Source organism: Bubalus bubalis, chromosome 17, assembly GCF_019923935.1.
Source record: "Bubalus bubalis isolate 160015118507 breed Murrah chromosome 17, NDDB_SH_1, whole genome shotgun sequence".
Taxonomy (NCBI): Eukaryota; Metazoa; Chordata; class Mammalia; order Artiodactyla; family Bovidae; genus Bubalus; species Bubalus bubalis.
In genome coordinates this window covers 53,534,427-53,562,361 of record NC_059173.1, presented here as the reverse complement: position 1 = coordinate 53,562,361, position 27,935 = coordinate 53,534,427, and the positions used below count along the sequence as shown (strand labels likewise).

The following is a 27,935-nucleotide window of genomic DNA, read 5'->3' as shown; positions in this document are numbered from 1 at the left end:
TGCTTTTGAATATGCTCTCTAGGTTGGTCATAACTTTCCTTCCAAGGAGTAAGTGTCTTTTAATTTCATGGCTGCAGTCACCATCTGCAGTGATTTTGCAGCCCAGAAAAATAAAGTCTGACACTGTTTCCACTGTTTCCCCATCTATTTCCCATGAAGTGGTGGGACCAGATGCCATGATCTTTGTTTTCTGAATGTTGAGCTTTAAGCCAAATTTTTCACTCTCAACTTTCACTTTCACTTTCATCAAGAGGCTTTTTAGTTCTTCTTCACTTTCTGCCATAAGGGTGGTATCATCTGCATATGTGAGGTTATTGATAGTTCTCCCAGCAATCTTGATTCCAGCTTGTGTTTCTTCCAGTCCAGCATTTCTCATGATGTACCCTGCATATAAGTTAAATAAACAGGGTGACAGTATACAGCCTTGTCGAACTCCTTTTCCTATTTGGAACCAGTCTGTTGTTCCATGTCCAGTTCTAACTGTTGCTTCCTGACCTGTATACAAATTTCTCAAGAGGCAGGTCAGGTGGTCTGGTATTCCCATCTCTTTCAGAATTTCCCACAGTTTATTGTGATCCACACAGTCAAAGGCTTTGGCATAGTCAATAAAGCAGAAATAGATGTTTTTCTGGTACTCTCTTGCGTTTTCCATGATCCAGCGGATGTTGGCAATTTGATCTTTGGTTCCTCTGCCTTTTCTAAAACCAGCTTGAACATCAGGAAGTTCACGGTTCACATATTGCTGAAGCCTGGCTTGGAGAATTTTGAGCATTTCTTTACTAGCGTGTGAGATGAGTGCAACTGTGCAGTAGTTTGAGCATTCTTTGGCATTGCCTTTCTTTGGGATTGGAATGAAAACTGACCTTTTCCAGTCCTGTGGCCACTGCTGAGTTTTCCAAATTTGCTGGCATATTGAGTGCAGCACTTTCACAGCATCATCTTTCAGGATTTGGAAAAGCTCAACTGGAATTCCATCACCTCCACTAGCTTTGTTCGTAGTGATGCTTTCTAAGGCCCACTTGACTTCACGTTCCAGGATGTCTGGCTCTAGGTCAGTGATCACACCATCGTGATTATCTGGGTCATGAAGATCTTTTTTGTACAGTTCTTCTGTGTATTCTTGCCATCTCTTCTTAATATCTTCTGCTTCTGTTAGGTCCTTACCATTTCTGTCCTTTATCGAGTCCATCTTTGCATGAACTGTTCCCTTGGTATCTCTAATTTTCTTGAAGAGATCTCTAGTCTTTCCCATTCTGTTGTTTTCCTCTATTTCTTTGCATTGATCGCTGAAGAAGGCTTTCTTATCTCTTCTTGCTATTCTTTGGAACTCTGCATTCAGATGTTTATATCTTTCCTTTTCTCCTTTGCTTTTCACTTCTCTTCTTTTCATAGCTATTTGTAAGGCCTCCCCAGACAGCCATTTTCCTTTTTTCCATTTCTTTTCCATGGGGATGGTCTTGATCCCTGTCTGTACAATGTCACGAACCTCATTCCATAGTTCAGGGGCAGCGATGAGAGGAGTTACCTCGCATCTGAGGTCAGGGGCAGCGGGAGGGAGGGGCTACCCCACGCCCCTAAGCCGGAGGCCAAGGCCCGCTGCCGGGAGGAGCAACCCCAGGCCCGAGGCCAGGGGCGGTGCCAGAAGGACCAACCCCACTTCCAAGGAGCCGTGGCTGCGCGTGTGCAGGAGGGCCTAGAGGAGCTATCCCACGTTGAAGGTCAGGAAGGGCAGTGGTGAGGAGATAGCCCTCGTCCAAGGTAAGGAGCAATGGCTGCGCTTTGCTGGAGCAGCCGTGAAGAGATACCCCACGCCCAAGGTAAGAGAAACCCAAGTAAGAGGGTAAGTGTTGCAAGAGGGCATCAGAGGGCAAACACACTGAAACCATACTCACAGAAAACTAGTCAATCTAATCACACTAGGACCACAGCCTTGTCTGTCTTTCATAGTGAAGGTAAATTCTTTTTTTTATAATTGAAATATAGTTGAAATACAATACTGTATTAGTTTCAGGTATACTACATAATGATGTGACATTTACATACATTATAAAATGATTACCACGATGTCTAGTCTGTCCCCATGCAAAGTTATTACGATATTATTGACCATATTTCTCATGCTATATATGATATTCCTGTAGCTTATTTATTATATAATTGGAGGTTTGTACCTCTTAATCCCCTTCGTCTGTTTCTACCACCTCCAGGCCTCCCTCCTTTCTGGCAGCCACCTGCTTGTTCTCTGTATCTATGACTCTTTTCATTTTGTTTTGATTTTTAGATTCCAAATTTAAGTGAGATCATGGAGTATTTGTCCTTCTCTGTGAGACTTTTCCCTTAGCCTAATACTGTTTAGATCCATGCTTATTGTTGCAAGTGGCAAGATGTCTTTTTTAATGGCTGAGTAATATTCCATGGTGTATATACATATATATATATATATACACACACACACACACACATATATATATATAATGTGTGTATATATGTGTATATGTATCATATATATGTGTATATATTTATGTGTGTGTATATATATTCCATCTTTCATAGTAAAGGGAAATTCTTCTTTTTTTAATTTGAAATATAGTTGAAATACAATATTGTGTTAGTTTCAGGTATACTACATAATGATCTGACATTTACATACATTATGAAATGATCACCACAATATCTAGTCTGTCCCCAAAGTTTTTGCAATATTATTGGCCATATTTCTCATGCTGTATATGATATTCCTGTGGCTTATTTATTATCTAACTGGAGGTTTGTACCTCTTAATCCCCTTTGTCTATTTCTTCCGCCTCCTGGCCTCCCTCCTTTCTGGCAGCCACCTGCTTGTTCTCTGTATCTATGACTCCTTTCATTTTGTTTGTTAGTTTCCACATTTAAGTGAGATCATGCAGTATTTGGCCTTCTCTGTGAGACTTTTCACTTAGCCGAATACTGTTTAGATCCATGCTTATTGTTGTAAGTGGCAAGATGTCTTTTTTAATGGCTGAGTAATATTCTACTGTGTATATACATATATATAATGTGTGTATATATGTGCATATATATCATATATATATTCATATATATGTGTGTATATATGTGCTTATACATATCATATCTTCTTTATCCATTTATTTATTGATGGACACCTAAGTTGCTTCTGTTATCTTGGATGTTATAAATAAATAATGCTTCTGTGAACATTGGCGTGAAAATATCTTTTCGAATTAGGGTTTTTGTTTCCTGTGAATAAATACCAAGAAGCGAAGTTGCTGGATCATATGGAAGTTCTACTTTTAATTTTCTGGGGAACCACCATTCTGTTTTCCATAATGGCTACACCAATTTACAATCCCACCAACAGTGCAAAGGGTCCCTTTTCTCCACATTCTTACTAACAATTGTTACTTGCTGTCTTTTTGAAAACCATCATTCTGACAGGTGTGAGGTGTTATCTCGTGGCTTTAATTTCCATTTCCCCAATGATTAATGATGTTGAGCATCTTTTCATGTGCCTGTTGGCCATCTGTGTATCTTCTGTTCAGTAGGTGGCCTTTTTGTTTTGTTGATAGTTTCCTTTGTTGTGCAAAAGCTTTTTAGTTTGACTTAGTTCCAGTTGTTTGTTTTTGCTTTTGTTTGCTTCACTTGAGGAGAGAGATCCAAAAAGTACTACTAAAGCTGATGTCAGAGAGTGTCCTGCCTATGTTTTAATATTAATTTTGTATCCTGCAGCTCTGCTGTATTCATTTATTAGTTTTAATGGTCTTTTTGAGGGGGTTTCATCCTCATTTTTTTCTATATAAAGTATTATATCATCTGCAAGCACTGACAGTTTTACTTCATCCTTTACAATTTGGATTCCTTTTATTTCTTTTTCTTGTGCAATTGCTTTGGGTAAGACTTCCAGTATTATGTTAAATAAAAATGGTGAGAGTGAATATCTTTGTCTTGTTCCTGACCTCAGAGGAAATGCTTTCACTTTTTCACTTTTGAGTATGATGTTGGATGTAGGTTTGTCATATGTTTTATGATGTTGAGGTATCATGCCTTCATACCACTTCGTTGAGTTTTTATCCTTAATGAATGTTGAATTATGTCAAAAGTTTTTTGTTACTATTGAGATGATCATATTATTTTCATTCTTCAATTTTGTTAGTGTGATGTATCACATTGATTGATTTATAGATAATGAGCTATCCTTGCATCCCTGGAATAAATCCTATTTAATCATGATGTATGATCCTTTCACTGTATTGTTGAATTTGATTTGCTAATATATTGTTGAGGATTTTTGGATTTATGTTTATCACTGATTTTGGCCTGTAATTTTCTTTTTTTTATGTGTGATGTCTTGTATCAGGGTGATGCTGACCTCATATAATGAGTTTGGAAGTGTTCCTTCTGCGGTTTTTTGGAATAGTTTGAGAAGGATAGGTGTTAACTCTTTTTGAAATGTTTGGTAGAATTCATCTGTGAAGCCATCTGATTCTGGAATTGTTTGTTGTGAGTTTTTAAATTACTGATTCAATCTGATTACTGGTAATTGGTCTGTTCACATTTCCTATTTCTTCCTGGTTAAGTCTTGGGAGGTTGTACATTTTAGGAATTTGTCCATTCCCTTTAGACTATCCACTTTATCAGCAGATAGTTGTTCATAGTGATCAACTATGATTTTTTGTATTTTTTGGTGTCCATTGTAACTTCTTTTTCACTTCTGATTTGTTTATTTGGGCAGATCATCTCTCTTTTTTTCTTGATGAGTTTGGTTAAAGGTTTTCAATTTCAAAGAACCAGGTCTTAGTTTCATTGATCTTTTCTGTTGTTTTTAGTGTCTATTTCATGTATTTCTGCTCTCATCTTTATGATTTCTTTCCTTCTGCTAACTTTGAATTTTGTTTGTTCTTTTTCTAGTTCCTTTAGGTTTAATGTTAGGTTGTTTATTTTCTCTTGTTTCCTGAGGTAGGCTTTTTTATTGCTATAAACTTTCTTCTTAGAACTGCTTTTGCTGTGTCTCATAGATTTTGGATTGTTGTGTTTCCATTTTCATTTGTCTCTAGTAGTTTTTGATATCCTCTTTGATTTCTTCAATGACCCATTGTTTGTTTAGTAGCATACTTTTAGCCTCTATGTATTTTATTTTTTTGCCGTTCCCGCCTCCCCTCGACCTTGTAGTTGATTTCTAGCCCTGTGCCACTGTGGTCAGAAAAGATGCTTGATATGATTTTAATCTTCTTAGAAGTATATTGAGACTTGTTTTGTGGCAAAGCAGGTGATCTGTCCTAAAGAATGTTCCATGTGCTCTGGAAAAGAATGTGTGTTCTTCTGATTTTGAGTGGATTGTTTGAAATGAAATGTATCTTTAAATCCATCTGATTGGTCCAGTTTGTTGTTTAAGGCCAGTGTTTCTTTACTGATTTTTTTGTCTGGATGATCTGTCCATTGATGTAGGTGGGGTGTTAAAGTCCTCTACTATTATTGTGTTACTGTCAATTTCTCCCTTTACATTTGTTAATTTTACTCCTATGTTGGGAATATATATATTTACAACTGTTATCTCCTTGTTTGGTCTGTTTTTCTTATGTAATATCACCCATTGTCTCTTCTTACAGTCTTTGTTTTAAAATCGAGATTTTTTGATGTAAGTATAGCTGGAGGAGAAGGGGACGACAGAGGATGAGATGGCTGGATGGCATTACCGACTCGATGGACATGAGTTTGAGTGAACTCTGGGAGCTGGTGATGGACAGGGAGGCCTGGCGTGCTGTGCGATTCATGGAGTCGCAAAGAGCTGGACACGACTGAGGGACTGAACTGAACTGATAGCTATTCCAGCTTTCTGTTTCTATTTGGAGGGAATACCTTCCCCCCACTCCCCTCACTTTTACTATGTGAGTCTTTATATCTGAAGTGAATTTCTTATAGGTAGCAAATATATGGGTCTTGTTTCTAAATCCGTTCAGCCTATATCTTTTTATTGGAGTATTTAATCCATGTACATTTAAAGTAACTATCAATAGGTATGTACTTACTGCTATTCTGTTAATTGTGTTCTGATTGTTTTAGTAGTTCTCTTTTCTTCCTTTCCTCTTATTTTCTCTCTTACCTTGTGATGTGATGATTATCTTTAGTTTTATGTTTGGATTCCTTTCTCTTTTTTGTGCATGTATCTAAGTTTTTGGTTTGCCATTACCATGAGGTTCATAATAACAATATATTATATCTAATTATTTTAAGTTGATGATATCTTAAGTTTGAACACATTCTAACCACACTACATTTTAATTCCCCATCCCCATGTTTACCATTTCTCACGTCATATTTTATATCTTTTTGTGTATTCTTCAACTAGTTATTATGGATATAGATGATTTGACTACTTTTGTCTTTTAAGAGAATGTCAGTTCTTGACTTTAAGAGATTTTATAGAATTTGGATGGACAAATATTACTTTAACAAACAGTCATAGAAGGCAGCTAGGAAATCTCAAGGTTAATTTCTGAGAATATTAATGTTGGTTTACAAAATTATAAAAATCAGACACAATTACTATAATACAAAAGTGAATTCTCAAAATAGGAGTCAGCCCTTCACTTTCACTTGTTTGAGTAAATGCCATTAGAGATTTTAAAATATTTTTTCAGATCTTCTACTATGCTCATAAAATATGTGCATTTATAACTTGTGTTTGTATTTTAATAAAAATGAGATTATACCATGTGTCTTGCTTTATAACTTTCTTTTAAAAAAATTCAATATGTCATTGGTATATTTTCCTGTCTGGCTATGCAGGTATGTGAGGGTAGTCTTTTGGGATCCTTTCTGGGAAAGCCTAAACCCCAAAGTATTTTTCTTGCTCAAAGTCTTTGATCTTGGTTTTGGTGGTAGTTTTGGTTTACTGATAAACTTGAAAGTGGCTTTGTGCCCTAGGAGAGAACATTCTTTGTTCATGTGCGCAAATGGAGTTTGGAGAATAAACTCCTTTCTTTTGATTCTTGGCTCTTTCTGCTCTTCTCTTGCATGGTATCCTCAGATGCTTAATTTATTGGCTCATGGAGGATGTTATCAGGGTGTTTTTAGCCTGGGAAGACTTGATCACAACTTGGATAATATAGCTTATATTATATATTATGTATGTGTAATGTTGACTCATTTCAAAGGTCAAAATTAAATATGAAACAAAGTTTAAAATGACACTTTCAATTCATGAAATCTGTCTCTTTTGTACTGAAACTAGAATTTATGATTACATGACATAATATACACACACAAACACACATACACATATATATCTCAATATCCATACATGCGTGCACGCATTTTGTACAATTTCTGTGTTCACGTATCTGGGCATCATCCCTGTGGGTGTTAATTTCTAACTGTTTAGATGCTCTTTTATCTGTATCCCAGATTAGAAGTGCAGCTGTTCTCCAGTCTTAGACATACTTGCTTGATCTTGGAATGACATTAGGGGGTTTCTTGCAACTGTTTTGCTGAGATCATTAAGAAAATCAGTCTTAAAGATTGGTTTAGGCTGGTTTTCCTTTGGTTCTTAAGTGGAATTTCTCTGAACTTTTCTGACCTTTAACTCTATTCATTCTTTGCTTATCCTGACCTTAAGGTGCCTTTAAACCTTAGAGGGCAACTAGTCAGTGATGATTCAAAGTTATTTATGAGCTTGATGGCTGTATTAGTGGTTTTCCCATTTTGCTTCTCTCCCTGAAGCCTTTAACCTGAAAGCACTTTGGAACAGGGTCTGTTTTCCTCTAACTGCCTTCTTGCACTTGTTGGGCAAAATCAGAGCGGTGATTGAGTCCTCAACACCCGTATGGCACTGCAGAGTAATAACATTTATCACACTTCTTGTTTAAGCCCTTTAGAGAATGACATTTCACAGTGTAATTTTGCTTCACAGATTTTTCCCATGTGAGTTTTAACTTTCAGGGTAGAATTCTCTCTTATGGCTTCACCTTTTTCCTATTTTGTGTATTTGGGAGAAGTTGCACAAATCAGCCTCCTCTCAGCATAGCAAATGGAATCAGGTTACGATCCCAAGTGCCCTTTACCTCCAGATTCCTGATGGTTTCTTCCTTGTTTTTCATGAGCAGGCCCAAATTGCCTCACCTCTCACTGCCCTTTCCACTTTATGAAACAAGCAGCTAATAGTAACACAGCTCTAAAAATTCCCAGATGACCTGCATTTTGCTCTTTTTATTATCCCTTAAGAAATGTCTCAGTAATTGAAACCTAGAGTAGCAAGTTTTGTGATCTTGTCATTTAGCATTTTACTTATGTTTGGTTTATTTATACTGTGCCTTTAAACTCCAAGTGGTCACAATCTGCCTAAGGGACCTAAAGAAACGCAACCCAGAATATCGTCATTAATTCAAAGGTAAGAAATTAAGCAGAGGTCTTAGTGCCCACGGTTGCCTGAGAGTCAGAAGGAGGAAAAGGTGGAGAAGAACATGGAAATTTTTAGTGGACAGCAACAGAGAGATGAGACATCTATGCCAAGACTGATACTGCATGCTACGTTTTATTTATTTATGGGGACATGGGTATCTGTTTTGTCCCTCTACAGTAATTTATCAGCGAGTTCATCTTGATTTAGTAGTACACAGAGGACCCGTACTGCTAATTCCCCTTTATTTCATATATTTCTTTTACCTTAACTCATAAAGCTTCAGCACGGCTCCTTCCTTTATCCTCCATCTGTATTTCATCGTAAGTCCAACTCTTTGATCTGTAGTGTGAGCCCTTTCTCCCCACCTCTTTGTCCTCTCTTCTTCACAGATTGCATTCCTCAGTATTGACATTTCAGCCATTTGATTTATCCCAACAGGTTCCCTGATGCCAACCAGATCATAATTCCTTAGCATCACTTCAAGACCTTCCTGGTTATTTCCCTTGCCTCCTAGTATTTGTGGATTGGTACCTAAGAGATTTACCGATGATTTGTCTCCTCTTTTAGGTTTTTGTTTGCTTAGATCCAACCACAGGTGGTAACTTAGAAGACCTGAGGATATCTGGAATTGTGTGAAATGGGAGCTTTATTCTGCTTGGTAGGGAGTGCTGGAATGTTCTGTCACAAGCATCCTTACAGAAGGGCCATATCTGGAATTCCTTCAAAGAAAAGAAATCTGCTAGTCTTTATAAATCAAACATCATCTACCTAATTTCCCTGAGGGCTTTTAGATGGGGAGAATTGGATGATCATCAGTTTTCAAAGTGGATTGTCTTTTAAAAAGAGAGACGCACCTGTAAGAAACTCATACTAATTTTGGTTGAAAGAGAATAGAAAACTTTTTTTCTCATGTCATCTGTTCTTCACTGGTACTGTATCTGTGGGATCTGAGCCACACACACACATTGAGATAGGCACAAAGATATATATATATATATAACAGGGAGACATAAGAGAGAGAAAGAGAAAAAAAATCTCCCTTTTGTTAATTCTCATGGTATTGGCATGAAAAGTCTGAATGTTGCATTATCACCAGACCTTCAGCTGTACTGATTTACATTAGTGACATCTCTTTCTCGTCTCAGCCAAGAGAAAGTGCTACATATTTTTTTCTGGTCTTTTTAGCTTATTTTAAACAGTTTCTATGATTTCACATGGAGAGAGGTCTTGTCACTTCTGTATGATATATTAGAAATTGAGTGTATTAGGAAAAATAGCCTTGTCCTTAAGTTGAGTATAATCCAGGAATTCCCCCATTATTTAAAACTATAATGTCATGAAGGGCACTCATAATTCTCTATTCTCTTGCTTTATTCTGTAAAGCACGTGTAGCTGGGGTCTTTCAGAACTGTTCTGGTTGAGGCTGATGAAGTTGATCCCACCTCATATCATGATGGTGAATAAAAGACCTTCTGCTTGTGAGTCAGTTCAGTTCAGTCACTCAGTCGTGTCTGACTCTTTGCGACCCTATGAATCGCAGCACACCAGGCGTCCCTGTCCATCACCAACTCCCGGAGTTCACTCAGACTCATGTCCATCGAGTCGGTGATGCCATCCAGCCATCTCATCCTCTGTCGTCCCCTTCTCCTCCTGCCCCCAATCCCTCCCAGCATCAGAGTGTTTTCCAATGAGTCAACTCTTCGCATGAGGTGGCCAAAGTACTGGAGTTTCAGCTTTAGCATCATTGCTTCCAAAGAAATCCCAGGGCTGATCTCCTTCAGAATGGACTGATTGGATCTCCTTGCAGTCCAAGGGACTCTCAAGAGTCTTCTCCAACACCACAGTTCAAAAGCATCAATTCTTTGGGGCTCAACTTTCTTCACGGTCCAACTCACATCCATACATGACCACAGGAAAAACCATAGCCTTGCCTAGACGGACCTTTGTTGGCAAAGTAATGTCTCTGCTTTTGAATATGCTATCTAGGTTGGTCATAACTTTTCTTCCAAGGAGTGGTAGGGAATGCCTATCAAGACCTCCCCCCACCTTTACCAATCCCTTCCCCACCCCCACCCCCTTCACTGCAGAGGGTACATTGACCATAAAACACTGTGGTGTCTACTTTTCTATGGTCCTCTCATCTATAAAATAAAGGAGTTTGTTGAGTCACCCAGTCCTAAAGTCAAGTTTAAAATGGGCTTTTATTGTAGCTGGAGGGCTTTGGGTAGCTCTGAGGAAGAATCTCCTGATGCTGAAGATGTCCAATTGCTTGAATAGTTGTATAATCACATTCTCAACAGACCTTAAAGACTATTTTAATCTCTGTCAGATACCTGCAGGCAGAAGACAGAACCCTTTGACGTTAGGTCCATAACTCAATTCTTTAGTAGGGGGAACCATGACAGTTTGTAATTTCTGATAATGGTACAGGGATTTCTGCCCAACATTGATGTTCTATTGATTAAAAAATGTTCTGGAATCCTGTGAAATGAATCCAAGCTGATAGGATGACTAAGTAAATAATAGTAAAACAGTAACCAAAAACATCAAGAGAATAAAGCATGGAGAAAAAACTCTAACAAAGAACATATGTTTAACATCAGAGGTAAATAACAAAAAGTCAAATTAATTTACTTAAAAAAATCCATCTTTGAAATGGAACAAAAATTACAAAAGAGGAGAAAAAGTAGAATTAAAACCTGATCTTGGAACAAGAGACACCATGGGGTCATACATGCATCAGGCGAGTGCACAAAGGGAAAAAATAGTATAATTTTTTTCAAGGTGTTAAGTGACCATGGTGTTCAGCTTCTCGGTTGTGTCCAACTCTTTGCGATCCCATGGATTGTAGCCCACCAGGCTCCTCTGTCCACGGGATTCTCCAGGCAAGAATATTGGAGTGGGGTGCCTTTTCTTTCTCCAGGGGATCCTCATGCCATAGGGATCAAACCCAGATTTCCTGCATTGGAGGCAGATTTTTAACCATCTCAGACACCAGGGAAGTTATAGACAAATGTGATCTTTATGTCCAAAAGGTTCACATTACTTTTCTGTCACCAGGGTTAAAAATAATATATATATATATATGCCTGTTGGAATTATCAAGAAGAAGAGCGCAGTAGCAGAAACAACATTTGCCACTAAACTCTAACACTGAGAATCATTTTTATATATTCCACCAATCCTTACCAATTGGACTTATGGAGTATTATAAAGAATTTAATTATCCTATAATAATAGTATGTACACTTTGAAATTAGAAATATGCTGCAGGCTTTGACTGAAAATGCATAGGCTGATGGCTTTTAACAAGAACGGAAGACAAGATTTAAAAACAAAACAGACTCCTAAGTATTGAGCTATGGCTTCTCCTTAAAACACCTCACATATTTTTTTTTTAAACTGACAGAGAAGTACTGATTTACCATTTCTATAAGGGGCATAATTTATCTGCACTGATTAAAATGATCAAGTATACAGTGACAGCTTTTTATATTCCAGGTAAATGCTTCCTTTGTGCTTTTCAGACAAGAATTTCTGACATGATGTGGGAAAAGCTGAATTCAGTCAGTCTTTGGGGTGTGTTTTTATCCAGGAGGTGGCTTGAAATGGATTAATGGCAAATCACAATAAATTATTTATCAGATAATAGGTGTGATAATTGTTCGTATTTATCATCAGTATAACTTGCCTTGTTCTCCTGTCATGCTTTCAATCAAATCCTCCCCAAAGATTTGCTGGTTAAAGCATACAGCCAAAAGGTCATTCCAACAGTTTTTACTCATAATGGCACACTGATTATCTCCTAATTGAAAAATGTAAACTAGGGGCTCTGTAAGAAATGCGAGTGACCCTTGCATTTCTGACACAATGAGGAGAGTCATTCTATACCTCATTCATCCTATCACGGGGAACAACACAATTTTCAGTAATTTTGATGGTCTCCTGAATTAATTGGAAATAACTTTTTGTTTTCCATGGAGAAGGAAAAAAAAAACTCACATACCCAAGTTTGCTGAAAAAGTACAGATGTAAAATACCACAATCTACTGTCCTGCTGGCAGCTAATCCATTGAAGCTTAATTGTAATTATCCACCAGGTCCGGAGCCGGAGAGGAATACTGATTACTGCTACGTGCGTTTCCATGGGCAAGACTGTGTATTGAGCCTGTTGCAAAGTTGTAAGTAAATTTATTTCTACCGGCAGCTGTAATGGATCATTGGTCATGGACTATTTCTGGACTCAGTGCACTGGGAGAAAATAATTCCAACTTATTTGTGCAGAAATTCCCCAAAGATTGCCAGTGCTGCAAAAGGAGCCTGACACACACTTTAGCACCACACACTCTTATGTAGAGGTGCCCATGGTCCAGATGTTTCACCTCTTCACCCAGAAATCCCATGCTCAACTAGACAACCCAGTAAGGGTTTCCCAGCTTCCTCAAGAAGAGTGGTAGCTGCCACCAGCAAAGAAGTCTACACACTTCTGTGTGTCTTCCCTCCCCCTACTCCTTTCTTTGCCCCTCACTTGTTTTGGGTGTGATCAACTGGTAAAGAATCTGCTTGTCAATGCAGGAGATGCAAGAGACGAGGGTTCTATCCATGGATGGGGAAGACCCCCTGGAGAAGGAAATGGCAACCCGCTCCAGTATTTTTGCTTGGAAAATTCCATGGACAAAGGAGCCTGGTGGGCTACAGTCCATAGGGTTACAAAGAGTCAGACATGACTCAGCACACAAGGGCACACATACACATATCAAGGTCATAGCTCAGAGAGGAACCTCGCCTCATGCTCCATTTCCCTTTTGGTGCACGCATCCTGATGCAGCCTCTTTTGGACATGTTACTCTGAGGGAACTCCATAGAAAGTGAAAAGTGAAAGTGAAGTCGCTCAGAGAAGCCTACCATGGGATTCTCCAGGCAAGAATACTGGAGTGGGTTACCACTTCTTTCTCCCGGGGATCTTCCCGGCCCAGGGATCAAACACAGGTCTCCCGCATTGGAGGCAGACGCTTTAACCTCTGAGCCATAGGGCCTAATTCACGTATCTGTTTTTTCTTGGTCAGCCTGCTTCTCTTGAACATTCTGAAGATTTTCACATATTTGAGTTGGATTACTGTCTATCTGAAGTTGCTTGCATCCTTTACAACTCCCATCTACAGGGCTCCTATTGATGCCCTCGGCCAGGCCCTTCTGTACCTACTTTCTCTATTCTTGTTATCTTGGCTCCAGCCCCCTTTGCCTTGTATCGTGTTTTTGCGTCTCTGAACCACTCTCTTCAGATCATTTGTATTGTTTCTCCCAATCTTGCCCTCATCCTTGGAAACTCTTCAGTTCCTTTTTAATGTTCCACAGTGGTGAGCTGGATTTACCTCTACTTGCTCGACTTGATCCTTCTGCTTTACCCCATAGTGGAGTTTAGACACCACCAGTGTCGACTCCCATAGTAGAGGCCACTTCCTGACTCTTAGTAACCTGGTCAGGGGGCCTGTTTTCCCAAAGAGTCTTAATAGCTATCTCTTTGATTTTATCTGTTCCTCAAGAAGTTGCCCTGCCCCAGGTGGTGCTAGTGGTAAAGAGCCTGCCTGCCAGTGCAGGAGACACAGGAGATGCTGGTTCAGTCCCTGGGTTGGGAAGATCCCTTCGAGAAGGAAATGGCAATCCACTCCAGTATTCTTGCCTGGAAAACCCCATGGACAGAGGAACCTGGCAGGTTAAGGTCCATGGGGTTGCAAAGGGTTGGACACGGTTGAGCACACATACACACACATCTAGGAAATAGAACGTTTTTGGTGAACTAGGTAGTGATAGAATATTCCTAGAGTGCTATACAGAACTTTTTGGTTTTGGTACTGATTGAGATTCAGTAACTATAACCTTGTATGCAGGGAAAGCAATGGTTTTATTGATCAAATTCTTTGAATCCCCAACTCAAGACACATAGGACAGAATATTTGAGATCATGAAAAATCTGATGCAGTATTAGTTATCCATTGCTGTGTAATAAACTACACCAAAGCTTAGTGGCTTAAAACACCAAACTTTCATTATCTCATACAGTTTTTGTAGCTCAAGAATTTGAGTACAGTTTAACTGGGTGGTACTGGCTCAGAGTCTTTTATAGGGATGCAGTCAAGATGTTGGCTGAGGTCACAGTTATCTGAAGGACTTGTTGCTTCTAAGAAGACTCACTGACATGGCTGTCAGTAGAAACTCTTTTCTTCACCACATAGGTCTTTCTGTAGGACTGCCCGAGTGTTCCCACAATATGGCAGCTGGCTTCCCCTAGAGCAAGTGATCCCAGAACAGCAAGTTAGAAGATTTAATGTCTTATATGACCTAGTCTTGGAGGCTGCACTTCATTGCTTCCAAGTACTCTATTGGTTACACGTGTGTGTTAAGTTACTTCAGTTGTGTCTATCTCCTTGTGACACTGTGGACTGTGGCTGCCAGGCTCCTCTTTGCATGGGATTCTCCAGGCAAGAATACTGGAGCGGGTTGCTATGTCCTCCTCCAGGGGATCATTTCGACACAGGAATTAAAGCTGCGTCTCCTGCATTGCAGGTGGATTCTTTACCACTCTACCACCTGGGAATCCCCATACAGAAGTCAGCCCTATTTACTGTGGGAGGGGACCACCCAAAGGTGGGATACCAGGAGGCAGAGATTATTGGGGACCATCTTGGAGGCTAAATGTGTAGATCTATTTATTGTGCCTTATTCTACCCCTGTTATCCTTCTAACCACATTTGGAAGGTGATGAAAAGCATTGTGCCTTGTTTAGCTGAGCTGGAAGAGACACTGGAGCACATTGTGTCTTTTGAGCAAGTAAATCAGAAAACAAGGAACTACAGCAACCATCATGATTAAAACAAAATGTTTTAAATCATTCTTTCATTCTCTCTTCCACCAACCTTGTTATTTCCTGATGTGTATTTTCCACAGTACTGATCCTGTGAAATACTCTACCAAAATTATTTTGCACTCAGACTCAGAGATCCACAGTTTTCATGATGACTCTGAGAATTCTTGCAATAGAGATACTTGTTTCATTTTAACCCAGCATTTCTCAAGTTTGTTTATCCACAGGTTTTCAAACTTTGCCCTACCTAAAAACATCCTCTAAACTTAGTGTTCTTTAAAAATATATGTTTTGAAACACTGGGCTGGAGAGTTAGATGTCCATAACCAATATTATTCCAGAAAAGATTTAAGATGGTTGTATAAAAACAGTACGTTGAACCTACCTGGACTCGTACAGTTGAGTATGCCCATTAGATTGAGGTCCTTGAAGGGCAGTCTTATATCCACCATACCTAACTCAATACCTAAAACTCTTTGTTTGCTGGGGAACCCTCCATCGATTATCCCCTTTATTATGCTCTCAGAGCATGCACTTTGATGTTTCTTTACCCCCATATGAAATCTCTATTGAAAACTGGCCCTCAAAGTCTTTCAAAGAGCATTAACCTCCTTCCCCCAGTTGGAGAGAATTTTCTCCACCTACGTATAAACTCCAAGAAGCATTGCACTGCTGAGATTAAGCATCTCTTAGCTGGTGTGTTTTATGACTGAATTGTTTGTCTTGGTATGTAAGCCTCTGGGGCATAACCATTTCTTCTTATGAGTCTGGTATAGCACTCGGCACACTGTCAGCCCTCAACCTCAAATAAATCATCATCATAATAGTCATAAACGTAAATCAAGGGAGCACAATTCAACTTATTTATAGCCTTACAGGAGAAGCACAATAGAGAAAGTGCAGTTATTTTCCATCATATTATCCTATATCATTTCCATGCAAAATGTCATATTGTCCACTAGTGTGTAACCAGGTAATGAAGGATTCTGGCATAACCTGCAAATTCCTTGAGGCCAGAGTTAAATGATGTGAGGCTAGACACTCACATTTTCTAAGTTTCTGTAATTAAAATCTGAATTTCTAGGGCTTATTAAGGTAATATTTAACATATAATTATCTTGACATTTTAAAAGGGAGAAGTGTTTAAGACAAATTATGTAGTAATATTTAATCACAAAAAATCTACTGGTTCAGCTCATTTCTTCAAAGGTCTGTTCTCTGATTTCTAAGGTGAAAGCTTAAAACTTAATAAAGTTTTTAATCCAATGTTTAATCTAATGGATAATAGTGGATTAGTTAGTGGGTTATAATATGCAAGGTGCTTTTATCACATTGAAATTAGGCCCGCCTTACATTTGGGCTTGTTATTCTATATGACTGAATATCAAACTATAGTAGTCACATTTTCTACCCTTTTTTATTTAAATTTGAGAGATTTGGAAAACACATCTACACATACCCAGCTCCCGGTACCCACCATCCTTGTATGTGTGAAAATAACAACGCCAAATGTATCCATCATCAAGCAAGGTGCTTGAACATTTTGATAGACTTCTGTTCTGGCTTTATCCTAAGCATCTTCTTAAAATAATATCCAAGAAACACTTGACTGTATTTTCCTTTTTTGTTTTTTAGGAAAACATTTTAGATTGAGCTGAAGTCCTCTTTGATGATCATTTAAATCTGCCCTCCCTCTTGTAAGTGGCAGTCCCTTTTTGGCGTTCATAATCATGAGTTTGTTTTATATTCTTCCACATGGTTGTTTTTTGCACTAACATACATATATATGTACTTCTGTGACATGTATAGTATTTTTTTGTAACATGAAAAACATTCACATTATATTATGTATAATATATTCACATTATATTTCATGTATTTTATGGAAATTACATTAAAACAAAACCATCAGTGGTGACATACACACACGTCAGTTTATGTACTCTAGTCTATTCATTTTATCTACCATATAATATTCCACATCTTAACTATACATCAATTTTATTTAATAAGTCCATGATTTCTGTTGTAGTGAACATCTTTGCCTGTACTAGAGTGTTTTTTTAAATGAATAGATATCTTAACGTTTAACATGTGGGTTAGGGTTAGGGTTTCTTAATGTTCATACCCCCCATATGAACATTTAAAATTTTAACAGGTGGTATGAAGTGAATGTTCTCATTCACAAGGTCACCACTGGTGAATAAATCCTTCTGTCTGTAAAACCTTGCCAATGCTGCTGCTGCTGCTACTGCTAAGTCGCTTCAGTCGTGTCCGACTCTGTGCGACCCCATAGATGGCAGCCCATCAGGGTCCCCCGTCCCTGGGATTCTCCAGGCAAGAACGCTGGAGTGGGTTGCCATTTCCTTCTCCAAAGCATGAAAGTGAAAAGTGAAAGTGAAGTCGCTCAGTCGTGTCTGACACTTCACGACCCCATGGACTGCAGCCTACCAGGCTCCTCCGTCCATGGGATTTTCTAGGCAAAAGTCCTGGAGTGGGGTGCCATGGCCTTCTCCGTGCCAATGCTGGGTATTCTCAAATGTTAACATTTCTTCTTATCTGATCACTGTAAAATATCCCTAGTAATTTAGTTTATATATCCCTGGTTATTAGAGAGGGCAAACTTATTGTCATATGCTTCTTGGCCATTTGTATTTCCTCTTCCACGCAGCCTTTGATTGTGTGAATCACAACAAACTATGGAAAATTCTTAAAGAACACCTTACCTGTCTCCTCAGAAACCTGTATACAGGGCAAGAAGCAACAGTTGGAACTGGACATGAGACAACTGACTGGTTCCAAATTGGGAAAGGAGTACGTCAAGGCTGTATATTGTCATCCTGATTATTTGATTCTATACAGAGGACATCATGTGAAATGCTGGGCTGGATGAAGCACAAGCTTGAATCAAGATTGCCGGGAGAAATATCAGCCTCAGATAAGCAGATGACACCACTCTAATGACAGAAAGTGAAGAGGAACTAAAGAGTCTCTTGAAGAGGGTGAAAGAGGAGAGTGAAAAAACTGGCTTAAAATTCAGCGTTCAAAGAACTAAGATCATGGCATCCGGTCCCATAACTTCATGGCAAATAGAAGGGAAAAAAGTGGAAGCAGTGACAAATTTTATGTTCCTGGGCTCCAAAATCACTGTGGATGGTGACTGAACTCGTGAAATTAAAAGACCCTTGTTCCTTGGAAGGAGAGCTATGACAAACCTATACAGCGTATTAAAAAGCAGAGACATCACTTTGCCCACAAAGGTTTGTATAGTCAAAGCTATGGTTTTTCCAGTAGTCATGTGTGGATGTGAGAGCTGGACCGTAAGGAAGGCTGAGTGCTGAGGAACTGATGTTTTCAAATTGTGGTGCTGGAGAAGACTCTTGAGAGTCCCTTGAACAACAAGGAGATCAAACCAGTCAATCTTAAAGGAAATCAGCCCTGAATATTCATTGGAAGAACTGTTGCTGAAGCTCTAATACTTTGGCCACCTGATGCAAAGAGCTGACTCATTGGAAAAGACGTTGATGCTGGGAAAGTTTGAAGGCAAAAGGAAAAGGGGCTGCAGAGGATGAGATGGTTAAATAGCATCACCGACTCAATGAACATGAATTTGAGCAAACTCCAGGAGATAGTAGAGAATGGGAGCCTGGCATGCTGCAGTTCTTGGGGTCATGAAGAGTGAGACATGACTTAACTGAACAATGACGTTTCTGTTCAACCAGTTGCCTGACTTAACAACTGAACAGTGACGTTTCTCTTCAACCAGTTGCCTATTATATTCTCCTACTGGATCACCTTTTTCTTATTAATGTTTAGAAGTTCTTTTTATAGTTGGGATATAAGCATTTTGTCTTTCATATTTGTTTCAAATATTTTTCACAGTCTGGTTCTTGTCTTTGAACTTTGTTTAGGTGTCTTTGGTTTAGATGTAGTTTTAGAATTTTCAGGTAACCAATTTATATTTTATGGCTTTTCTATTTTAAATTTTAGGAAGACAGGTTCAGTTCCTTTTCTTCCTCTAGTATAATGAGTTTTCAGTAATTCTGGCTCTTAGCTTGATCAGATGTGAAATCAATATGGAGTGGAAACTAAGGTAGTTGATACTGGTCCTAATGAACTTAGTCAATGGACAATCACAGAAGATATCTAATACAATCACACCATCTTGACAAAGTGAAGGTGCTGTTTTCTTTTTTCATCAATGATTTTATGCCTGAGCTTATTATATTTAGCAGTTGGATTCTCCTCCTTTGATTTTCAGCATCGTTTAATTAGACATTTGGCAATCTCCATTGAATGGCTTTCTCATTCTGTCACTAAAATTTTAACAGCAGTTGTTAAGTGAAACAAGAGAAAGCTGTGTTCACCAGGATATACTCCAAATTCAAGGGAAAATGGGCTTCTGAATTGGAATCAACATGGTTATGTCACAAGAAAAATCTCTCTTGAACTTTTCTGCTTTATGTACACCTAGTCCCCTCTGTTTGCACATTAAATTTCCTATGTCAAAACCTCCTTGCAGCACATTTATCCTTGTCTGTTTATTGGCTTATGTTCAGAGTAAGATAGCAAGTAGTGAGCCTTTCAGAAATTTGACAAAGTCTAAAGTGACTGTTGCCCCAAATTTTAGCAGTGGAGATGGAATACAAGATCTGAGTGAGATGGACAGACTCCTGGCCTACCACTGTATCTTGGGGCCAGGCTTCAGGTTTGTTAAATATGCTAATTTAAGAACATGCACAGATAGTGACTCCTTTGGTAAGTTTTAGGCTTATTCTTAAATATCATTATATTGACAGGATGGCATCAGAAAACCTTTTTCAAGGAAAATTTAAATGTAGTCAGTCATATGGTTTACATAACATAGAATGTTCTTAATGGAGAGCTTTCATATATCTTACATTGTTTACTCCTTGCAACAAATCTGATAGGGATTACTTTTCAGTTACTTAATTAATTTGGCTGCCTCAGATCTTGGTTGCAGCATGTGGGATCCAGGTGTTTCTTCAAGAATCTTTTGTTGCGGCCCTCAGACTCTCTAGCTGTGGTACATGGGCTCAGTCATTGCCGCTTGTCAGCTCTGTGGGGCATAGGCTTAGTTCCAGGCATGTGGGAATCTTAGTTCCCTGATCAGGGATGAAATCCGCATCCCCTGCATTTCAAGATGGATTCGTCACCACTGGACCACCAGAGATGTCCTGGTATTATTTTTTAATAACAACTTTATTGAGATATAATTCAAACAACATACAATTACCTTTTTTTCTTATTTATTTATTTTCATTTTTATTGGAGTATAATTGACTTATAATGTATCAGTTTCAGGTGTAGAGCAAAGTGAATCAGTTATACATATATCACCTCTTATTAAGATTCTTTTCCCATATAGGCCATTACAAAGTAATGAATAGAGTTCCCTGTGCTATATAGTAGATCCTTATTAGTTATCTATTTTATAAGTAGTAATGTATATATGTCAATCCAAGTCTCCCAATTTATTTTTCCCCCTCTAACCCCTGGTACCCTTAGGTTTGTTTTCTACATCTGGGACTCTCTTTCTGCTTTGTAAATAAGTTCATTTGTATCCTTTTTGTAGATTCTATATATAAGTGATATTATATATTTGTCTTTCTCTGTCTGACTTCTTCACCTAATATAATCTCTAGGTCCATTCATGTTGCTGCAAGTTGCATTATTTTGTTCTTTTTTTATGGCTGCATTCAATTACCTTTTGAAGTGTTCAGTTCAGTGGTTTTTCTTATGTTCATGGAGTGGGGAAACCATCAGCACCCTCAATTTTAGATTATTTTCATTACCCCTCCCCCAAGTCCCATGCCCATTAATGGTCACTTCGCCATGTCTTTATTTCTCAACCTTAGACAACCATTAATCTACTTTCTGCCTTTACAGATTTGGCTTTTATGGACATTTCATACATATGGAATCATTAATATGTGGCCTTTTTTTTTTTCTTTTAATATGTGGCCTTTTGTGAATGACTTAGTATAATATTTTCAAGGTTCATCCATTTTGTAGCATGTATTAGTACCTTATTTTTATTAATGTTTAATAATCCATTGTATGGATATACCACATAGTTTTGTGGGAGATTTTAAAAATTGACATATAGTGGCTGTACAATGTTATATGTTACAGGTGTACAGTACAGTGATTCACAATTTTTAAAGGTTAAACTCCATTTATAGTCATTATAAAATGTTGGCTATATTCCCTGTGCTGTGCAATATATCCTTGTAGCTTATTTATTTTATACACACTACAAAAGTAGTTTGCACCTTTTAATCCCCTACCCTGAGTGTGCCCCTCCCCACTTCCTCTCCCCACTGCTATCCATTAGTTTGGTGTCTCTATCTGTGACTCTGTTTTGTTATATTCACCAACTTGTTTTATTTTTAAAATTCCACATATAAATGATATCATACAGTATTTGTCTTTCTCTGTCTGATTATTTCACTTAGCATAATATCCTCCAGGTCCATTCGTGTCATTACAAATAGCAAAAATTCATTCTTTTTTAATGGCCGAGTATACTGATTATCTGTCTTTCACATTTTCTTTATCCATTCATCTGTTGATGAACACTTGGGTTTCTTCCATATCTTGGCTATTGTAAATAATGCTTCTATAAACATTGGGGAGCAAATTGCAGGGTTTTTGATTTCTTTGGATTTATGCCTAAGAGTGGAATTGCTGGATCATACGGTAGTTCTCCCTGGAGGAGGGCATGGCAACCCACTCCAGTGTTCTTGCCTGGAGATTCCCCATGGGCAGAGGAGCCTGGTGGGCTACAGTCCTTGGGGTCCCAAAGAGTCGATTGACTGAGCAACTAAGCGCATGGTAGTTCTATTTTTAGTTTTTTGAGGACCTTGCATGCTGTTATTCGTAATGGTTGCACCAATAAACATTTCATCAACAGGATACTAGGGTTTCTTTCTCCCACATCTCTGCCAGCATTTGTTATTTGTGGGGTTTTTTTTGATGATAGCTATTCTGACAGGTGTGAAGTGGTATCTTGTTCCTTGGAAGTGCATTTCCCTGAATGACTAGTGATGTCGAACATATTTTCATGCCTGTGGTCATTTGTATATCTCCTTTGGAAAAATGTCTGTTCCGGTCTTCTGCCCATTTTTAAAATCAGGTTGTGTGTGCTTTTGATATTGAGTTGTATGAGCTGTTTTATATATTAATATTTTTGATATCCTCCCTTATTAGTCATATCATTTGCAAATATTTTCTCCCATTCAGTAGGTTTCTTTTCATTTTGTTAGTTTCCTTTGCTTTATAAAAACTTTTAAGTTTAATTAGATCCAGTTTATTTTTTGCTTTGTTTCTTTTGCCTTGGGAGAGTGATCCTAAAAAATATTGCTGTAATTTATGTCAAAGAGTATTCTGCTTATGTTTTTTTCTAGGAGTTTCATGGTGCCGTATCTTATATTTAGGTCTTGAATACATTTTGAGTTTATTTTTGTTTATGGTGTGAGAAAATGTTCTAATTTCAGTCTTCTACATGTAGCTGTGTTTTCCCAGCAGCGCTTATTGAATAGACTGTCTTTTCTCCGTTGTATAGTTTTGCCTCCTTTGTTTTAGATTAACTGACTATAAGTGCATGGATTTATTTCTGAGCCTCTCTTCTGTTCTGTTGATCTATGTGTCTGTTCTGTGCCAGTAGAGTGTTGTTTTGACTGTTGTAGTCTGTAGCGTAGTCTAGGCTTCCCAGGTGGAACAGTGGTAAAGAATCTTCTTGCCAAAGTGGAGACATAAGAGACTAAGGTTTGATCCCTGGGTCTGGAAAATTCCCTGGAGGAGGAAATGGCAACCTGCTCCAGGAGTTTTGCCTGGGAAATCCCATGGACAGAGGAGCCTGGCTGGCTACAGTCAGTAGGGTCAGAAAGAGTTAGAAACGAATGAGGACTGAGCACACACACACACACACACACACACACACACACACACACACACAAACACACACACACATTTAGTATAGTCTGAAGCCAGGGAGCATAATACCTCCAGCTTTGTTCTTTTTTCTCAAGATTGCTTTGGCTATTTGGGATCTTTTGTGGTTCTACATAAATTTTAGGATGATTTTTTTTCTAGTTATGTGAAAAATGGCATGGGTATTTTGATAGGGATCACATTAAATACGTAGATTTCTTTAGGTAGTATGGACATTTTAACAATATTGTTCCAATTCATGAATATGGATATTCTTCCATTTCTTTGTTTTGACCTCAGTTTCTGTCATTAGTGTTTTGTAATTTTCAGAGTATGTCGTTTGCCTCCTTGGTTAAGTTTATTCATAGATATTTTATTCTTTTGATGCCATTTTAATTAATTAGTTTCAGCTGCATTGTATAGCATGCAGGATCTTAGTTCCCTAACCAGAGATCAAACCCTGCATACCTCTTGCTGTGGGATTGTGGAGTCTTAACCACTAGACCACCAGAAAAGTCCTGATGCAATTTTAAACAGGGTTGTTTTCTTGCTTTCTCTTTCCAATAGTCCATTACCAGTGTATAGAAAACCAATTGATTTCTGTGTATTAATCTTGTATCCCGCAACTTTCTTGAATTCACTTATTAGTTTTAACAGTTTTTGGGTGGAGACTTTAGGGTTTTCTCTAAATAGCATCATATCATCTGCAAATAGTAACAGTTTTACTTCTTCTTGTCCAGTTGGATACCTATTATTTCTTTTCCTTGCCTGATTGCTGTGGAGGAAGTCCAGTACTATATTGAATAAAAGTTGTGAGGATGGACATCCTTGTCTTATTTCTGATCTTAGAGGAAATACTTTCAGCTTTTCACCATTGAGTATGATGTTAGCTGTTGGTTTGTCATAAATGGACATTATTATGTTGAGATATATTCTCTTTATACCAACTTTGATGAGTTTTTATCATGAATGGATGTTAAATTTTGTCAAATGCTTTTTCTGCATTTATTTAGATGATCATGTGTTTTTTTTATCCTTTGTTTTGTTAATGTGGTATATTACATTGATTGATTTGCAGATATTGAACCATTCTTGCATCCCTGGAATAAATCTCACTTGATCATGGTATATGATCCTTTATATATATAATTGAATTTGATTTGTTAATATTTTATTGAGAATTTTTGCATCTTTGTGTGTGTTTTCTTTTCCTGCTTTTGCTATTAGGGTAACTGTGACCTCCTAGAAGGAATTTGGGTGTTACCTCCACTCCAATATTTTTGGTATAGTTTGAGAAGGATAGATATTATCTAATTTTTTTTTATATATTTGGTAGAATTCCCCTATGAAGCTGTGTGGTCTTGGAGTTCTGTTTGCTGTGAGTTTTTAAGTTAGAAATTTAATTTCACTACCAGTGATTTGTATGTTCAGATTGTCTGTTTCTTCCTTATTTAGTCTTGGAAGATTGTGTGTTTCTAGAAGTTTATCCATTTCTTCTAGTTTGTTCAACTTTTTGCATATAACTGTTTATAGCATTCTCTTATGATATTTTGTGTCTCTGTGATATCATTTGTGATTTCTCCACTTTAATTTCTTATTTTGTTTATTGATAAGCCACATTTTGTTTATCTCTTAATCAGCTGGTGAACATTTGGGTTTTCCCCAGTTGGATAGGTATTATTACTCTCATTTGATAAATGAGGAAAACAGTCCTAAAATAAAACAGTCCTTATTCACAGTCATATAGCCAGACATCACTAGAACTATAAATTAAATCCATTGCATACTTCATAATATAAGAACATCTCTTTTCATATTCTTTCACTTTCTCCCTATTTTCTCTTAAAATTGAGGACAACCTAGTATTTATGTTTAGAAGTATTGCTGTTAATTTGATTTCTTTGCCACTAAGTCATTTTTGTTAATGCTTCTGTGTAGGGACTAGGTTCTTGGGTACCATGAATGTAACGAGATTTATACACATCTACAGACTCAACACAGACATTCCCCAGGCAGTTATACTTTGGAATTCCACTCATTATCGTCATGCCAACCTGTTAACTTTTGATAGTTTGGTAGCTGATGACAGTTAAAAAATTCCTGGCTGACATGTTAGTTATGATTTGAAAGTATGGAGGAGTAAAATGTCTTGAAATTTTCCCTAGTTCCAAATTTAACAGATTTAGAGAGCTCTGCTTCCTTGTTCAATATGTTAAATGTGAAAGGATGTCTTATCTTAAATGTAAAAACAAACTTGATGCTAATAGTGAACAATAAAATTTTTAATTCCATACTTACTTTAAGATAACGTCATAACTGATATTTAGGATAGTTATGATGGAATTATTGAAATTGAATCTGGACAATGCAATAAAAATCCCTCATATATAGAAGAAAACATCAATTAATTTAAATGACTGTCCTTGGGACAACTGATCATCATGATGTGCCACATACATTCTTAATGTTCAGATGAATTGGCCAAAACATTTGATGTTCAGCAATATTCCATGAAACAAATGATTCCTGTTATCTGGTCGTAGGACAAGTAGGAGAAGCTGTATACATAGCCTTAAATTTTGTAGGGACTTTACATATAGCTAATTTTGAAGCCTCTCTTTTTAGAGTTGGAGTAACTAATTCCTAACGAGATTAAAGTCTTATTTAAAGTCACAAAGTGAAAGTCAGTCTTCTTTTTGCTTTGCCTGCCTAACAACTGTCTTTAAAACTTAGCAGATTGGAAAATATCACTGGAAGTTCCTGAAGAAATAAAAAATAGAACTGTCACATGATCAAGCAATTTTATTTCTGAGTATTTACTTGAAGAAAACAAAAATACGAATTCAAAAAGATGTATGTACCCCAATGTTCATTGTAACATTATTTACAATAGCCAAATATGGAAGCAGCCTAAGTATCCATCAGATGAATGGATAAAGAAAATGTGGTTTATGCATACAATGGAATGTTACTCAGCCAAAAGAGAATGGCATCTTGCCATTTGCAACAACATGAATGGATCTAGAGGGTATTATGCTAAGTGGTATAAGACAGACAGAGGAAGACAAATATGATTTCACTAATATATAGAATCTAAAAAACAAACCAAGCCAAACAAAAACATACTCATCAATACAGAGAACAAAATGAGTGGTAACTAGAGATGGGGGAGGGGGAGGGTGGGAGTAATAGGTGAAGGGAATTTTAAACCTCCAGTTATAAAATAAATAAGTCATGGGGATGTAATATACAGCATAAGGAACATGGTCAATTATATTGTAACTGCTTTGCAGGGAGATAGATAGTTATTGGACTTACTGTGGTTATCCTTTCACAAGGTGTGCAAATGTCAAATCACTATGTAGCATACCTGAAACTAGCACATATTTATTTCAGCTATATTTCAATGAAAAAAGACCAGCAAGTGCCTCTGGAAGGACATATCTCTGAAATCCTTCCTCAGTGATCCTTTGATTTTCCAGAATTTCTGAAAATATTATTTGTTATGTGAACTTGGTTGAACGTGAGTTTGGCTATGTTCTGCTTTTCTATGTATTCCCAATGTCCAGATCACAGCTGAGAACACAATACATGCTCTATAAATATTCATATTTCTGTGACACTCTATCCAATGTCTTTTCATGTTTTTCTGTCTCATGGTCCAGGCTCGAGTTTTTCTGTTTTTAGTAACGGGACAGTTTCCTCCCTGGTAGCATCTTACAGAAAATGCCAGTGCATAAGACAGATAACTGAAGCAGGCTCCGGGAAGCCAGATGTTTGGCTTTTTGGTCTTCCCTCTTGTGGCTCTACAACAGGGGTTTGGGGGGAAGAGGACATGTTTTAGAGGGGTGCCAAGGTTCCAGGAATCACGGCTGCAAACCCACCATTTCAGGTTCTTAAAGAGAATTAGAGGTAAGAATCCTAACTAGGAATAACTGTTGCATATTTATTAGTTCATATCCTGTTTGAAAAAGGTAATCATCTATTAGCTTATACAAAACTCTGAGACTCTAAGTCTTGCAGTAAGCTACATGTTCATTCAGTTCTCTCACCGGTCATGTTAGAGCACTTACTATATATTAGGCTCAGTCTCTATTTTAATAGCTATGGATCTCAAACATATTGAGCAAATGGACCAAAATATTCTTTTTTCTTGGAGTTGACATTTTGATAGGGGAAGATAGACAATAAAAAAGATGTAATTACATACTGTGTTGGATGGTGATGGTGATGATACATCTATAGAGAAACAATGTGAGAGGGTACAGGGTGTGTGTGTGTGTTTGTGTGTGTGTGTGTGTGTGTGTGTTGCAGTTAATGGGATAGTAATGGAAGGTTTAATTGACCTTTGCGTATAGACATGAAGGAAGTGAGGGAATGAGCCATAGGCTTTCTGGGGATGGAAAGCGTTAAAGCCCTAAGTGAAAGCATGCCTGGTAAGTGTCAAAGGGATTTCTGTCTTCAGTCTCCTTTACATGAGATTCCTTAAATTACAAGGAGCCATAGAAGAATTTTGATCAAGGAAATTATTTGGTAGGATTTCCTTGGTTCAGATCCTATAATTAGGCAATAGATAGGAAAGGACTTTCATGATGAATGATTTAAGGATAACTTACCTGGTATCATGGGATCAGATTTTCTTTGGCCAATTATGTTGACTCACACATGTACTGATTTGAGATGTAAATGAATTCCCTTTCCATTTCTCTCTGTATTCCTGTA

The 27,935-nt window shown here is 37.7% G+C and overlaps 1 long non-coding RNA gene across 4 annotated transcripts in view; it reads left to right on the top strand.

The window, feature by feature from the left end:
• Positions 1-27,935, top strand: part of LOC112579965 — a 73,377-nt gene that overhangs the window by 18,351 nt on the left and 27,091 nt on the right. For 2 of the 4 annotated variants that reach the window (XR_006545645.2, XR_006545648.2), the window contains one exon: positions 12,496-12,576. This is a non-coding gene — a long non-coding RNA (uncharacterized LOC112579965). Of the gene's footprint in view, positions 1-5,603; positions 6,700-12,495; positions 12,577-16,892; positions 16,955-27,935 lie in introns of those variants that run through there. The other 2 variants (XR_006545647.2, XR_006545644.2) reach the window with 2 other exon arrangements.